The 16,938-nt window shown below is 44.8% G+C and overlaps 1 protein-coding gene across 1 annotated transcript in view; it reads right to left on the minus strand.

The window, feature by feature from the left end:
* Positions 1–16,938, minus strand: part of LOC116983474 (plasma membrane calcium-transporting ATPase 2-like) — an 847,186-nt gene that overhangs the window by 581,016 nt on the left and 249,232 nt on the right. The window lies entirely within an intron of this gene.

Consider the following 16,938-nt stretch of genomic DNA (forward strand, 5'->3'; position numbering starts at 1 on the left):
TCTCAATGATTTGGATGAGAATGTCGAAGATACAAAGTGGATGGTATCATAGATAGCAAAGATGGTTATCAAAAATGACAGAGGATATTGATCAGTTGGGCAGGTGGGGTGAGGAATGGTTAATGGAGTTTAATGCAGATAAGGTTCTTCTTCTTCTTGCATATGGTGTACACAGCCTAAAGCTGTAGGACAACTTGTTCTATTTGATCGTATTTGATTGTGCACGCCAGGTTGACTGCATTAGTTGAAACAGGGTGGACCACGTGAAGGTTGCAATCTCCCACCCCCAGGTAAGGTTGAATTTTGGGAAGTCAAACCGGGACAGGACCTTCACAGTGAATGATAGGGCCATGGAGAGTGTTGTGGAGCAGTGGGATCTAGGAATTTAGGGTACAGAGTTCCCTGAAAGTGGTGTCACCGGTAGATAGGGTGGTCAAGAAGGCTATTGGTACATTGGCCTTCGTTTGACATGGTATGTAGTTGGGATGTTATGTTAACTTGTACAAACATTGGCGAGGCCACATTTAGAGTATTGTGTATAGTTTTGGTCACCCTTCTATAGGAAGGATGTTGTTAAGCTGGAAAGAGAGCAGAGAATATTTATGATGTTGACAAGATCAAAGGGTTCATTCAACATGTCAATTGTGAAAATTTCAAGATAACATGACAATCAAAAATTTAATAAACCATTTTCATTGGTTGAGTCATTGTCTATAACTCGTTTTAGACAATAGACAATAGGTGCAGGAGTAGGCCATTCGGCCCTTCGAGCCAGCACCGCCATTCAACGTGATCATGGCTGATCATCCCCAATTAGTACCCATATCCCCTGACTTTCACCTCGTCCACAGCTAACAATGGCCTGTCTCTTCTATCATTGTTACTTTTTTGCATATCTTTCATTCATTTGATCTATATATCACCGTCTATCTCTCTTGTTTTCCTTTCCCCGACTCTCAGTTTGAAGAAGGGTTTTGACCAGAAATGTCAACAATTCTTTTTCTCCAGAGATGCTGTCTGACCCGCTGAGTTACTCCAGCTTTTTGTGCCTATCTTCGGTTGATGCCAGCATCTGCATTTCCTTCCTACACAAACTATTTTATTATTTTGCCACTCAGTCCTGGGTAAAATTCCATCCAAAACATGGTGTAATGCTGAATGCCTAAACCCGGTCACCTTTAAGGGAGGAATTAAAACAAAACTCAACCACATCTTGTCTGCCTTTTCCTAAACACTTGAATGTATTTTTGGAAAGCATCTTTAAGAAAACGAGTTGAAAGCTCTGTTGTGGAATGTTTATACCAGTTCCTTCAGGCTATTGAATTTTCTGCAAGGGTTTGTATGTGTATTTTCCCCTGGTAGCAATGCGAAGATCTACAAAATCCGAGAATGGAAAATTTTGTATAATATTTTTTTCCGGACTGAATTTAACAGCTGATGTTCTGCCTTTTCTCATGCCAAATGTATGAATTTGTTGAAACGTTTTAACATCCTGAGAGAACTAAAGGCAAACTGCTCTGCGCTCCAGACTTCTGCTGATACACTGCAGCACAGAGGACGTAAACAAACTGAAGGGAAGATGCCACAGATCTGATGTCTCGCACTGACCCAAGTTCACTGTGGAGTCTGAGACTTGATTCAATTCGAGGAAAAGAATCAAGGCCATGGGAAATGAATCTAAACGAGAAACAATGATCTTGAAATACAAGGGGGCTAAGTTGGAAAATATATCTTCAGTTCTTTTGGTGCCACAGGTGTGCATTTGTTTTAAATATCAATCACAAATCACAATTACTTATTGTTTAGCTCAAGTTGTGCTTCTTGATAAATTGGAATGCATAACGCAAAATATACCTGCAGTGTGGGCGATTGTTGACATCAATCAATATATTCCCATGGAGGGTCCAACATTCTGGAAGGAAATGCTGCCAAGCTGTGGTTCTAAACTCCTAGACTACAGAATGGTATCGTCAATTATTTGCAGGTTGGTTGGGTAGTGATTAACATTTAAAACAGGTGCTCATCTTTGAAATTGGAAAGACCGCACAGGTATTCAAAATGTTCTGTGGCAGGAGTTGGTAATTGTCAGCAGATATCTGCCGCATTCTGTGGGCTGATGACATGTGAGCATTGCTATTCATTTCACTGGCTGGTGATCATAGTAGGTCGGGAAAGGTCTCTGAAGCATAGGTGTATGTAAGGCACAGGTTGGGAGGACATTCTCTACAAAGATAGCTCTGGAATGTTCACCTTTGAGCATACAAATAGAAACCAATATCTCCCATTTGCTGCACTCTTCTGTATTGTAGGTGATTCTACGAGCTAACCAGTTGAGGCAAAAATCATATCTCCATTGATAAGAACAACAGGCAGTGTGTGAGGGGTCATACAACATTTAGCAGCCCCTTGACAGTGCCAAAGGCCATTGACTGGACTTGTAACGTACCAAGAATCTGGATAAATAAGTTGTATGACTTATATGGCTGCAATTGTTTAAGAGTCAGCAGTTTGCATTAGCTAAGAGACATTGTTACAATGGTTAGGAATGTATAGGAAGGAACTGCAGATGTTGGTTTACACTAAAGATAGACACAAAATGCTGGAATAGCTCAGTAGGACAGGCAGCATCTCTGGGGAGAAGGAATGGGTGACGTTTTGGGTCGAGACCCTTCTTCAGACTCTGGGCAACATTTTGGGTTGAGATGCTTCTTCAGATTGAAAAAGGGTCTGCATTATTCTGAAGTGTGCAAGACTGGAGAGGCAGTTTGGGTAAGTAATTGGAAAAGAGAGGAAAACATATCTCAATGGCTTTGGCCCAACATGTGAGGACTTTAAAAAATATTTAAAACTCTTCCAACTATGATATTAACAATATTTTAATGGTAGCATTTTTTACCTACTCACTGTTGAACAAACGCCAAAGTAATTTGGAGACAGTGGAAGGTAGGCACAAAATGCTGGAGTAAATGAATGGGTGACATTTCAGGTCAAGACGTCACCCATACTTCTCTCCAGAGATGCTGCCTGTCCCGTTGAGTTACTCCAGCATTTTGTGTCTACCTTCGATTTAAACCAGCATCTGCAGTTCATGACTGTGTGGCTAGGTTCAGCTCCAACTCTATAATCAAGTTTGCTGATGACACTGTGGTGGTGGGCCTGATCTCCGATAACGATGAGAAGGCCTACCGGGAGGAGGTGGCTGATCTGGCACTGGTGTCAGGACAACAGCTTCCTCTTGAATGTCAAAAAAACTAAGGAGCTGATCGTGGACTTTAGGAGGGCACAACATCTGAGGACGTACACACCATTGAAGATAAATGGGGATACCGTGGATAGGGTGAGCTGCTTTAAATACCTGGGAGTCCACATCTCAGAGAATCTGACATGGACATCACACGCTGCCGCACTGGTGAGTAAGGCAAGGCAGCGCCTTTACCACCTCAGGCAATTGAGGAAATTCTGAGTGTCTCTGAGGATACACCAGTGCTTCTACTCAGCGGCTGTGGAAAGCATCTTGTCCGAAAATATTACCATCTGGTTTGGGAATTGCTCATTCCAGGACAAGAAGGCTCTGCAGAGAGTAGTGCGTTCGGCCGAACGCACTATGGGAACTTCACTCGCCCCCCTGCAGGAACTATACATCAGAAGGTGCAAATCCAGAGCCAACAAGATCATGGGAGACCCCTTCCACCCCAGCAACAGACTGTTCCAGCTGCTACGGTCAGGCAAACGCCTCCGTTGCCATGCTGTGAGAACGGAGAGGATGAGAAGGAGTTTTTTCCCAGAGGCCATTAGGACTGTAAACTCCTATCTCACCAGGGGCTAACTTATTGTACCAATTTACTGTTGTGTGGTGTCTTTATAAATTGCTGTTTCTTCTTTTTTTCTCTCCCACAAATATGTAATTACTGATTCTGTTCCATTCTGTTTTGTAGTTTTTTTTTTTTGCACAATCCGCAAGCATTGCCACTTTTCACTTCACTGCACATCTCGTATGCGTATGTGACGAATAAACTTGACTTGACTTGACTTCCTACACTTAGAGACAGTGGAGATACCCAGAGAGCATCACAAAGTAAATTGGATTTCAGCAATGTTCAGGGAAACTGTAAAAATACATTTTTGGAACCTGTAGCCAAAGGACAGATTGTAGAATTATTATTTTTTTAAATCAAGGGGACCAAAGGATGTCCCTTGGAGAACATCAGAGGTAACAGTGTAGGGCCAGGAAGAAAAGGCATTCCAGAAATCTCTGACCGATCCAGGGAAGTTCTATCCTACCCAACTGAATGATAGTGAAGTTTTGGAGCAACATGTTGTCAAAATGATCCAAGCTGGTCAGGAAAGGCGAGACGTTTCACAGCATCATCATCACATTAGGTTCCTTGAAGCAAGCCATTCTGATGCGTTGGCAAAGAGGAAAAACTAGTGATGGATTCAAGCAACGATTCCCAGAAAAGGCAGACAGTAATTTGGAACACAATTGCAAGTTCAATGTTTGTGGATAAGGAAGGGACATTGAAGGTAGCTCACTTCAGGCCATCATGGTCTCATTCTTGTTTTTTACTCTTGCAGCATACTCTCTAAATCCTATTTCACGACATGTCTAGATGGCTTCCTGCCCCATTGTGGGAGTGGAAGTGTTTCATCTTCATTCACCGGCATCTCAGGTGCAATGCCAAATAAATTCAGGGCTCCCTTCAGATCTCACTTTCTGCAGCACCATTTGCAGCTATGTTCACTGCACTAGTACTGACCACTCACAAACAGCTCAGCAGACACTGGCTTGTTGATCCAAGCATATAATTTGTATATGCGTTCCAAATGGTTCAAGGGTAACCGTTTTCCAGCACGAACCAATCTTGCTCCAAATACTTTGCAAAATTGATACATAATTCCTAAAAGTGGGATCTACAAGGAATAGGCTGAGTTAAACCTTAGTCCAATGAAGCAGAAGAATGAAGCATGATCCATGGAATAACATAGCATTCTTGTCACTTTAACATGGAATTTCCATGAGTGACTCCATATAAAATGCTGAATCAGTTCTTCAGTACTGTACTCCCCGATTTTATAATTATCATTGGCATTAGAAAGTGCTCCTTTTGTATTTGTATTCAAGTCTTTTTAATTTAGTTCCTAGAAAAAGCATGCTTCCAAAAACCTTAATTTTAACGTTTACCTTTTGGGTAAATCTGTGCTGCAGATAATGGTACAGTGATCCAACCTCAACATCTGGTCTTAGGTTTGAATAAACAGATACAAAAATAATCACAGCAGATAAGATTGGTACTGACAGTGTTATCTAAAGAGGCACTCCAGGGCCTGTCCCACTTACGTGACCTTTACAGGCGACTGCCGGCACCCGTCATAGGTCGCCGAAATTTTCAACATGTTGAAAATTCAGCGACGACCAGAAAGACGCTACGACTCTTTGGAGACCTCTCACGACCATACAGGCGGCCCCTGGCGACATGTTGCAGGTGACCTCTCACGACCATAGGAGACCTCTCATGACCATACAGCCTATGGTCGTGAGAGGCCTCCAAAGAGTCGTAGTGTCATTCTGGTCACCGCTGAATTTTCAACATGTTGAAAATTTCGGCGACCTATCACGTGTGCCGGCAGTCGCCTGTAAAGGCCGCGTAAGTGGGGCAGACCCTTAACACAGCAGTATTGAAAAATGTACCATTTTCTTTTTTTCTGTTCAAGCGTTCTTTGTACAAAACTGTGAAAATTATACACAATAGGCTAAGTGCGACCTGTTGGGTCGCATTCTCACACGGGAGGCCTGGTCCCCCAACGCAATATTCCACCACTCACCCATAGCCCCCAACTACGCAGGCGCGGCAGGCGGGTTCCCGTTGTGATGATTCTGATCCCCCCTCACACCCTCCCCCCCCCCCTCACTCCGCCCTTTGCCCTTCCACCTTTGTGGAGGGCTAGTACAGACATTGTTGGCCGAATAGACTTTTCCTGGGCTAGTCCTGTAGCTGGGGTCAGGGAGGACTGCTTCGGGTGAGGGCCAGCGGGAGCGTTCTGTAGCCAAGGAAGGGGGAAGGGGAATGGTTTCAGGCAGGGGACGGTCGGGGGGGGGGGGGAGGAGGAGGGGGACGGCCTCAGGAAGCGGCCGGTTGGGGGGGGGGCGCAAGCGCTTCCGTGGTCTGTCGCTGTGTGGGGGAGATGTGCAAGGGGAAGTGGGTGGGGGGTTGTAGGCCGGAGGGGGTGTGTGGGCGGGGGTGGTGTGCCCCGCCAGCGGCTGACCACAATCACCCTTCACTTCCCCAGGATCTTGAGGTTGCAGCATTCGGCCTCACAGTCGACCAGGCTCCGGGCCGTTCCTTGACTCCGCGCCGCTTCAGGACTCACTCACTCAGCACGGCTTGCGGGCTCACTCACTCAGCATGGCTTGTGGACGCAATCAGCACGGCTTGTGGACTCACTCAGTGCGGCTCACGGACTCAGCCCCGTCTCTGGGCTTTATTCTCCTCGCCCCGGTGATTGATAGCCTTCATAACTTTTGTAATCTTCCACCGATCGGAACAAAACTTGTGCGCTTGGAGCAGAGGAGATCGGTGTATAAGGTGGCAAAAAAAATCCTAGCGATGTAGGGCACTACTGTTGCGCAAATTTTAAAAAATGCAAACCATAAGAGGACACGATGAGAGTTTTAGTAATAGTATAGATACTTGACCAAGTGGGACCCGTTGAGGAGGGGGAGGCCTGTGGCATCACACATACACGCACTAACCACCCCACACACACCCATTAACCTCCCCCTTGATATTATATTAATATTATAATTAATATTAATTAATATTTAATTAAGAGAGAGACAGAAGGAACTGCAGATGCTGGTTTACGAAAAAAGACACAAGGTGTTGCAACTCAGTGGGTCAGACAGCATCTCTGGAAGACGTGGATAAGTGACATTTTGGATCCCTTTCTTCAGATTTATTTATTTAGTTAGATTTAAATCCCACAGATGCCTTAGAGGGATTTGAACACCCCTCTCTGGTTCCCTGCACTATCAAGCACATAGTTTACTGAACAGGATCATTGACCTGTGTAGTAAATCTGAAAATTCCAATCTGGAAAATATCCAATGTTGAAATGTTGTAGTAAATTAGTGTCTTTGACACAAAGTGACCATGGGGCACTTGGAATCCTCAGCATACAAGGTGGATAGTGCTGCAAGGTTTGTGGTAGAAGAGATCAGTTCCCCGTCTGCTTGCTTCCATTCACATTCTGGAACCTGGTCTATGGTTCTCTTCAAACTGATTTTCCATTGTTTGTTTTAGAATCATGACACATATCCAAATTGAAGTCTGCAGACTATTCATCTAAATATATTAAAACTGGGACCTTTACAAATGTAGTGTTGATGTCAAATGTATTATAATGGAGCAGGTCAATGAATTAACTCCCCTTCCCATTCCAAAACTGACCTTTTTGTCCCGGGCCTGCTCCACTGTCAGTGTGAGGCCAAATGCAAATTGAAGGAACAGCACCTTTGATTTCTCTTGGGCAGCTTACAACCCAGGATTTGAACGTTGATTTCTTGAATTTCAAGTAACGCTTTCATTCGCTCCTTTTACCCCCATCCCCGCCCTGTCATCCCCTCACGCATAGTCCCCAACTGTGCAGGCGAGGCTAGAGAGGGAGAGGGAGGGGAGTAGAGAGGGAGAGAGTGAGGGAGGTAGAGAGGGAGGGCTGAGGGAGTAGAGAGGCAGAGGGAGGGGGGTAGAGATTGAGGGGGAGGGACTAGACCCTCTCCCTCTATAGAGAGGGAGAGGGTCAGAGAGGGAGGGGGATGGGGTGGAGAGGGAGTGACCCTCGAGTGGATTAACATAGAAACATAGAAATTAGGTGCAGGATTAGGCCATTCGGCCCTTCGAGCCTGCACCGCCATTCAATATGATCATGGCTGATCATCCAACTCAGTATCCCGTACCTGCCTTCTCTCCATACCCCCTGATCCCTTTAGCCACAAGGGCCACATCTAACTCCCTCTTAAATATAGCCAATGAACTGGCCTCAACTACCCTCTGTGGCAGAGAGTTCCAGAGATTCACCACTCTCTGTGTGAAAATGTTTCTTCTCATCTCGGTCCTAAAGGATTCCCCCCTTATCCTTAAGCTGTGACCCCTTGTCCTGGACTTCCCCAACATCGGGAACAATCTTCCTGCATCTAGCCTGTCCAACCTCTTAAGAATTTTGTAAGTTTCTATAAGATCCCCTCTCAATCTCCTAAATTCTAGAGAGTATAAACCAAGTCTATCCAGTCTTTCTTCATAAGACAGTCCAGACATCCCAGGAATCAGTCTGGTGAACCTTCTCTGCACTCCCTCTATGGCAATAATGTCCTTCCTCAGATTTGGAGTCCAAAACTGTACGCAATACTCCAGGTGTGGTCTCACCAAGGCCCTGTACAACTGCAGTAGAACCTCCCTGCTCCTATACTCAAATCCTTTTGCTATGAAAGCTAACATACCACTCGCTTTCTTCACTGCCTGCTGCACCTGCATGCCTACTTTCAATGACTGGTGTACCATGACACCCAGGTCTCGCTGCATCTCCCCTTTTCCTAATCGATCACCATTTAGATAATAGTCTGCTTTCCTGTTTTTGCCACCAAAATGGATAACCTCACATTTATCCACATTATACTGCATCTGCCAAACATTTGCCCACTCACCCAGCCTATCCAAGTCACCTTGCAGTCTCCTAGCATCCTCCTCACAGCTAACACTGCCCCCCAGCTTAGTGTCATCCACAAACTTGGAGATATTGCCTTCAATTCCCTCATAGCTGGGGTCCCAGCACTGAGCCTTGCGGTACCCCACTAGTCACTGCCCGCCATTGTGAAAAGGACCCGTTTACTCCTACTCTTTGCTTCCTGTTTGCCAGCCAGTTCTCTATCCACATCAATACTGAACCCCCAATGCCGTGTGCTTTAGGTTTGTATACTAATCTCTTATGTGGGACCTTGTCGAAAGCCTTCTGGAAGTCTAGATACACCACATCCACTGGTTCTCCCCTATCCACGCTACTAGTTACATCCTCGAAAAATTCTATAAGATTCGTCAGACATGATTTACCTTTCGTAAATCCATGCTGACTTTGTCCAATGATTTCACCACTTTCCAAATGTGCTACTATCCCATCTTTAATAACTGACTCTAGCAGTTTCCCCACTACCGATGTTAGACTAACTGGTCTGTAATTCCCCATTTTCTCTCTCCCTCCCTTCTTAAAAAGTGGGGTTACGTTTGCTACCCGCCAATCCTCAGGAACTACTCCAGAATCTATAGAGTTTTGAAAGATTATTACTAATGCATCCACTATTTCTGGAGCTACTTCCTTAAGTACTCTGGGATGCAGCCTATCTGGCCCTGGGGAATTATCGGCCTTTAATCCATTCAATTTACCCAACACCACTTCTCGACTAACCTGGATTTCACTCAATTCCTCCAACTCCCCTGCTATTTCCAGCAGATTATTTATGTCTTCCTTAGTGAAGACGGAACCAAAGTAGCTATTCAATTGGTCCGCCATATCCTTGTTCCCCATGATCAACTCACCTGTTTCTGACTGCAAGGGACCTACATTTGTTTTAACTAATCTCTTTCTTTTCACATATCTATAAAAACATTTGCAGTCAGTTTTTATGTTCTCTGCCAGTTTTCTTTCATAATCTATTTTCCTTTCCTAATTAAGCCCTTTGTCCTCCTCTGCTGGTCTCTGAATTTCTCCCAGTCCTCTGGTATGCTGCTTTTTCTGGCTAATTTGTACGCATCATCCTTCTAAGATTCTAATTTTTTTCTTCAAAATGGGTGAGCTTGAAGAACTTTAATTTTAACTGTTTTTAAAAGATTAGTAACCTGGGAAACATAGGTTGAAATGCGACGGGAAGATATTTATCGCGTCCGCAAGGAAAATGTCAGTAGCATGTGTAAAAATGGGAAGGCTGCGGCGCAGCGTTTGGAAGAAGATAGGAATTAAGAAGATTGACAGAGTGCTGACAAAACCTTGGCCCACACAGACACAAGAACAAAGGGAAGAGTTTTAGTATAATACTAGACTAAGTGGGACCCGTTGGGTCCCAGCATCACACGGGAGGGCTGGTCACCAATGCAATATTCCACCTCTCCACCAATTCCAATACTGCTCGCCAGTGGGGGGGGGGGCTGTTGTTGCGCTAGTATGGGTGTTGCGGGCTGAAGGTACTGGTTTCCAGAGGGCTAGTATAGAGATTGTGGGCCATATGGATGCTTGGGCAGGCATCCAACTGTTGCAACAATTTTAAAAGCCAAGCCAAGGCAAACAGTTGGGCTGCAGACACCCGACAACCAAAATTCATTTTGTGAACACAAACTTGTTAAAAAAGGCGAGGCAAACAATTGGGCCGCAGACACCCGACAACCAAAATTCATTTTGTGAACACAAACTTGTTAAAAAAAGGCAAGGTAAACAATTGGGCTGCAGACACCCGACAACCAAAATTCATTTTGTGAACACAAACTTGCTAAAAAAAGACGAAGCAAACAATTGGGCTGCAGACACCCAACAACCAAAATTCATTTTGTGAACACAAACTTGTTAAAAAAAAGGCGAGGCAAACAATTGGGCTGCAGACACCCGACAACCAAAATTCATTTTGTGAACACAAACTTGTTAAAAAGGGCTGCAGCCACTTTACAACCGCATCGAGGGGACTCACCGTGGAGTAGATGTGCGTTCAGTGTTATTCGCAGCTCAGAGAGCCGTGACCTTCTCGCTTCCTGGTCTGGCAGAGACTGAGTGAGGCACGACACTTCCTGGTTTTATAGTCCCTCCCCCTGCCGCCAGCAGGGGCAGCAGAGAGAATGGGGAATTTTGTAAAAACATTAATTTCTCTCTCATTTTTCATCGTCGGAAAGAATCCTCCGCACTCATACGGTGGAGGGGGGCTCTGAGCGAGGTGGCCAAAAATGACGGCCGTAGGTGGCGGCGTTCTCTCGGAAATCGCAGCACAGTCGGCCAAAAGCAGTCAAGATCAGAGATTTAGTAATATAGATATATATATACTAGACCAAGTGGGACCCGTTGGGTTCCATCCCCCAACGTGGGAGGGGGGCGCACGCATCACAGGGTAGGGCTGGCCCTCGAACACAATATTCCACCACTCACTCACAGGTCCCAATACTCACCATTCCCCATAGAGGGAGGGGGGGTAGAGAGGGAGGGGTGATAGAGAGGGAGCGGTGGTAGAGGGGGAGGGGGTAGAGAGGGAGGGGGAAGGGTAGAGGGAGGGGGTAGAGAAGGAGGGTAGAGGAAGGGGGAAGGGTGGTAGAGAGGGAGGGGAGTAGAGAGGGAGGGGGTAGAGAGGGAGGGGGAGGGGGTAGAGAGGGAGGGGGTAGAGAGTTAGAGAGAGGGGGTAGATAGGGAGGGGGAGAGGTAGAGAGGGAGGGGTAGAGAGGGAAGGGGAGGGGTAGAGAGGGAGGGGGAGTGGTAGAGAGGGAGGGGGAGAGTTGAGATGGAGGGGGTAGAGAGGAGGGGGAGGGGGTAGAGAGGGAGAGGAGTAGAGAGGGAGGGGTTAGAGACCCTAGCACATCTACCTCCTCCTCTCCTCACTCCCAATCCCTGCCCCAGGACCTATCCAGGTCGTAGAGCAGCGCCAGGGCCTGGAACTCGTCCTGGTTCTCATACTCAACCCGGCCCTAGCTGTAGACCTAGACACGTCCTTGGTTTCAGCGGCAGCCTCCAGCCGTCAGCTCGGCCGCTGCCTGGGCTCCAGTGCAGGTTCCGACTTCACCGTCCCTGACCCTGGACCCAGGCTCGTCCTTGGTTCCAGCAGCAGCTTCTCAGCCCCCTCCCAAGCCCCGGGCTCGGCTCTCACTCCAGCTCGAGCACCAGGCTCGGCTCCAGCCAGGGCCCGCGACCCAACTTCGCCACCAGATGTCTGGCGCCAGCGGCTGCCGCACGAACGCTGGAGTCCCCCTCCCTCCTGGAGTGTCCCGTCCTGCTTTGCGAGTCCATTGTGACGTCACTCGGGGGGGGGTTTCACGAAGTGGTTGAGTTTTCGGGCTGTTGGGAAATATAGGTGGGAATGTGACAGGGAGATGATTATCGCCTCGAGGGGGAAAATGTGAGTAAAATGTGGGAAAACGGGTAGGCTGTGGCCTAGCGTTTGTAAGGAAATGAGAATCAAGCAGATTGTGCCCAGATGACACACACCCACACACACATATACATACACACAAACAAGATGAGAGTTTTAGTTATATAGATAGAGCAATCAATCAGGGACATTAGTCTAAGATTGCTCATCTATAAATCAATGCAGCTATCATATTGAACAGCGGGGTAAAAAGCTGTAGGATAGCTCAGCCCTGCTCATCCACGTTATTGACTAAAACATGTGAGGGAAGAGCTTTTAAGGAGCAGCTTTTAAATAGATAAATGTGATTTAGAGAATAAATTCAAGCATTTCAGACCTTGAGAAGTGACTGCAAAGGCATCAATCATGTTGCGATGTTGGGGGCGCAGTATCTCTAAGCTCTTAGATCCAAACAAGGGAGGAACAAGATACCAGGAGTGGGTAGATTTATTGAAGTTTCAAGGGTGTGAAAGATGGCTTCATCGGGCAAGTTGATTGAAATATTCCACATGGAAACAGGCCCTTCAGCCCACCAAGTCCACACTGACCAATGATCACCTGTTCACGCTAGTTCTATGTTATCCCAATTTTTCATCCACTTCCTGTACACTGGACGCAATTTACAGAGGCCAATAAACCTATAAAACCCACACGTGCAAACTCCACACAGACAGCACTCGAGGTCAAGATCCCTCTCTAACCCCTCCCCCGGGGTGGATCTGGTGCTGTGAGGATGCAGGTCTACCATTTATCAAGTATTTGAAATATGAAGGAAGTATAAATAATAAGTCCTGGCAAAGGTATTTGGTCTAATATTCATCTCAGGTTGACATATGAAAAAAGAGCAGCGCAGCCTGATTCAGATTGAGCTTGATCCCAAGGAGGGGGATAGAATCAGAAGCTGGGCAAGGAAGATGCTGACAGAAACAAATACAATGGGTATGACATTCCCAATATTTTGAAGGTGGGATTTTTTTACCTCCTCACTGCATCCTGTTGAACAAGCACTGAGGTCATTTAGAGATGGTGGAGATGTTGCGAGAGCCTAATAAGGTAAATTGGGGCTCAACAATTTAGTTCATGGAAACTAAAAAAAAATGTTTTGATGCTGCAGCTGAAGGACAAAATGTAGGTTAAAAAACAATAGCAGAGGATCAAAGTTTGCTCTTTGGAGAACAGCAGAGGTAAATGTGTAGGAAGGAACTGCAGATGCAGGTTTAAAATGAAGATAGACACAAAAAGCTGGAGTAGCTCATGGACAGAAGGAATGGGTGATGTTTTGGGTCGAGTGTGTAGGAGGGACCCGATCCGAGACATCACCCATTCCTTTTCTCCAGAGATGCTGCCTGTCCCGATGAGTTACTCCAGCATGTTGTGTCCACCAGAGTTAAGCGGACAGGTAAGGGAAGAAAAGCCCTTCCAGAAATCTCTGATTATAACTGGACAGATCCAGGCAAGTGTTATCCCACCCAACTGGACAACGATGAGGTGGTTTTGAGAAAAACAACATCAAAATGAGCCAAGCTTTAGTTTAGCATCATCATACAAGCCAAATGACATTAGTGACTTTGATGCAAGTGAGGTGGTAAAGATGGGAAACTAGTCAGCTCTCCCTCAGCCCTCGGGCTCCTTTCTCCTTTCTTCCTCACCCCCCCACCTCCACCCACCCTACATCAGTCTGAAGAAGGGTTTCGGCCAGAAACATTGCCTATTTCCTTCGGTCCATAGATGCTGCTGCACCCGCTGAGTTTCTCCAGCATTTTTGACTACCATGGATTCAAACAAAGATTCCCAGAAAGGACAGACAGTAAATAGAACATGGAACAGCACAGAAACACATAAGATGCCAAGTTAAACTAATCCCTTCTGGCTGAACGTGATTTATATCCCTCTATTCCCTGCATGTCAATATGCTCATCCAAAAGCATATTAAATGCCATTGTTATATCGGCCTCCACCCTAGCAGGAGTAATTTGGAAAACTATAAGAAGTTCAATAATTCTGGATAAGGAAAGCATATTGAAGGCAGCTTAAATTTTAAAGGCAATATATCTCTTCCCTCTTGGATGAGTGATTTGTGGTGTGGAAATATGACTACAAGACTGCACTCCATTGTTGCTACAAAATAAATGTACTGAATAGATCATAAGGCCATAAGTGATAGGAGTAGATTCAGGCCAATCGGCCCATCAAGTCTATTCCGCCATTCAATCATGGCTGATCTATCTCTCCCTCCTAACCCCATTCTCCTGCCTTCTCACCATAATCTCTGACACCCTAACCTCAGAGTAAAATCATAAGAAAAATAACAAATTACCAATAAATAAAATTAAAAAGATGAATTATTTAAAATAAAGTTAGTATACTGCTGCTAATATAAATATTATTTAGTTACTGGTGATATTGTCATGAATGCTAGTGCTTTCATTATGGTCTATTATTTTTCATTCCTTTATCTATCATTCAAATGGCAAAGGTCATCATGACTTCTATTTACTAAACTGAGTAGCAAACTTAATACTGCAGTATTGTGCATTAGTAATTAAAGTTATAGTTATCAAACTGAGCAGATTATTTTTTATTTTTTAAATGAATGCATCATTTATATTATGCAAATATCATACATTTAATTACTAAGAAATTAAGATGTTGTGGGATTGAAAATACGAACTAATACAATTAAGTTGCAAAGCATTTAGTTCATTAAATCGGACCAAAATATTGATCTCTCCATATTTATTTATTGGCAATCAATGTAGTCAGTGATAGTATTAATCTTGAATCTTTTCGTCAATAGACCTCCTGTCTCTTGGTTGAGTGATTCATGGTGTGGAAATACAGTATGACCACAAGACTAGATTGCACTCTATTGTTAAAATACAGCTAGTATATTGTTTTTAACATAAACGTAATTATTTACAGATTATATTGTCATGAATGCACATTATTAGTCTTTTCTTTTTTTTCTTTCATTTCTTTTCATTCCTTTATCTTTCATTCAAATGGCAAAAGTCAATAGACCATAGACAATGGGTGCATTGGGAGCCAGCACCGCCATTCAATGTGATCATGGCTGATCATCCCCAATCAGTACCCCTTTCCTGCCTTCTCCCCATATCCCCTGACTCCGCTATTTTTAAGAGCCCTATCTAGCTCCCTCTTGAAAGCATTCAGAGAACCCGCCTCCACCGCCCTCTGCGGCAGAGAATTCCACAGACAAGTCATCATGTACTCAGTCGGCATGAAAATATTTTAGAACCCAATTTGTTATTTTTAGTATTAATCATGTCTTGCTGAGAAAAACTGAGAAATACAACAAACAAATCTAAATTAACTTCTCCTCCCAAGGATCTTGTAGTTATTTAAAGTCTTCCATCAGATGAACTCTCAGGGACATAGAGAAGTATGAAGCTTTAAAGTTGCTGTGTTTTTAGAATGGGCAGTACATCACAGAAAAGGGATAATCGCCAAGAACAGAGCAGGAACATAAAGGACAAACAAATATAGTGGGAGGCCAATTATCATTCAGCTGTTCACTACCATCCAAAATGAAATTAAGTGCCAATTTAAAAAGTGAGAAATGCATTGGCCGACTAAAAAAAAAGAGAAAGTAATGACTCAGGGAAGATTGGAGAGTGGTGGGAGGGCATGTGTGCTTTTGATAATACCTACAATCTAACAGCTTGACAGCCAAGTTGGTAACCAAGCAGAGTTACAGTGCCAAGGAATGTCACATGTAGACTAACAGGTTAAAGCATTTACAGTGTACACCATCTACAAAACTCACTGCAGCTACTCAAAGCTTCTTCAAAAACATCTCCCAATCCAGTGGTGATGACAACCACCATGAAGGACAAGGGCAGAAGACACATAACCTTGCTGCCAGCTTTGAGTTCCTATTCAAGTGGCACACTATCACAGGAAATAAATGATGTTCCATAATTGTAACTCGGTCTAGGTACAGTAAACCCTTATTATAACAGAACAAAGTGAAGGAGGAAATGATATCCGTCGTTGCTGATTGTCCGCTGTAACAGAGTAAGGGATTATCATTGTATAAGTAGTAGAAACAAGAAACTGCAGATGATGGCTAATATCCAAAAATGATACAGAGTGCTGGAGTAACTCAACAGGTCAGGCAGCATCTCTGGAGAACATGGGTAGATGATGTCTCGGGTCAAGACCGTTCTTTAGACTCTCGGTCTGGAATCCAGGAGAGATGACGGGTCCGGCCCACTGATGGCCGGAGGAGAAGTGATGATCGGCAGAATCATTGGTCATGGACCGCTGGCGGGTAAGGGTTGGCGACAGCGGCAGGAGCCTACTAGAAACGGCGGTGGGAGCTGTGTGGGACAGTGGGTGGCGTGGCGGCCCAGCCAGGAAGTCCCCAAAGTGGTGGTGTGGGCTGGGGCTGGTGTTGGCAGCCCGGTCTGGCAGTGAAGGTCAAGAGTCCAGCCTGGAGGCAGCTGCGTAGGTGGTACGGGCCACTGTAGTAACTGAACTAGAATATGCCATCTATTGGGTCTCCAATTACCTTCACTACACAAGGGTGGTTCAGTAAAGTTATTTCTTATCTTCATCTTAACAGCAGTTAAGGATCGACAACAAATACTGGCAGTTCCAGCAATGTCCACGTGGTATAAATGAATTGCAGTGAAAATGTGTAGTATTTACATTAATGCATATTTGCATTACCCAAGAACCAAATAATTAAATTCAATCATTCAATGTAGATTCACTTGATCAAGATACAATTGTGGATCAATAGAAAACCTAAATTTACAGGTGATAAAAAT

Source organism: Amblyraja radiata, chromosome 18 (assembly GCF_010909765.2).
Source record: "Amblyraja radiata isolate CabotCenter1 chromosome 18, sAmbRad1.1.pri, whole genome shotgun sequence".
NCBI classification, from domain to species: domain Eukaryota; kingdom Metazoa; phylum Chordata; class Chondrichthyes; order Rajiformes; family Rajidae; genus Amblyraja; species Amblyraja radiata.